The 609-nt window shown below is 47.6% G+C and overlaps 1 protein-coding gene across 1 annotated transcript in view; it reads left to right on the top strand.

Moving 5' to 3' along the window:
• Nucleotides 1-609, top strand: part of CDH23 (cadherin-related 23) — a gene marked incomplete at both ends in the record, with an annotated part of 127,246 nt that overhangs the window by 93,819 nt on the left and 32,818 nt on the right. The window lies entirely within an intron of this gene.

Below are 609 nucleotides of genomic sequence, written 5' to 3'. Positions count from 1 at the left end.
GCAGGAATTTACCTCCTGAGCTGGGGAAGCGTTTGGGGAGGGAAAAAAGAATTAGTCCTGGCTGGTTTTCATGCCTTTTCCTCTCTGCCACCCCACGGTGTGGCAGGTAAGTGACGGACAGGGGTAAAGTAGTTTGATGTGCTCAAGCTCCTACTCTGCTGTCAAGGGTAATCAAGGCCATGGATAAATCAGGAAGGTTTCAGGAACGAGTTGTGTTCCATGCCAGTCCTAAAATACAGCCTTTTGATGGTATCTGGACATAAAATGTGTCTTTGACCCCCCTTTTTCACAGACCTGTTGGTATCTAAGTAATCCAGACAGGACTCCATTTAGAAAATATACTGGGGGAGAAAAAGGATATTGGGGGCTTGTATTCCACTTCCCTCACCTAAAAGTAAAATTTTTTGGTCCTTTTTCCTGCTGCCGCTCATGCATATTTTATATACTCATTAGAGAAAAGACTTTAAAACATACATAAATCTTGCCTTGCTCATCCGGAGCTGACACAGTGAGTTTCGCACCCCTTCCCCAGAAGGTGCTGGTTGCTTAGCCGTGACCAGCCCGCGCCAGCTTCAGCAGCTGGCAGCGGCGTAGGGGGTTGCGTCCTGC

Source organism: Phaethon lepturus, unplaced genomic scaffold, assembly GCF_000687285.1.
Source record: "Phaethon lepturus isolate BGI_N335 unplaced genomic scaffold, ASM68728v1 scaffold24189, whole genome shotgun sequence".
Lineage (NCBI taxonomy): Eukaryota > Metazoa > Chordata > Aves > Phaethontiformes > Phaethontidae > Phaethon > Phaethon lepturus.
The sequence above is the reverse complement of the archived record's forward strand: the minus strand, read 5'-3'. Positions and strand labels throughout refer to the sequence as shown.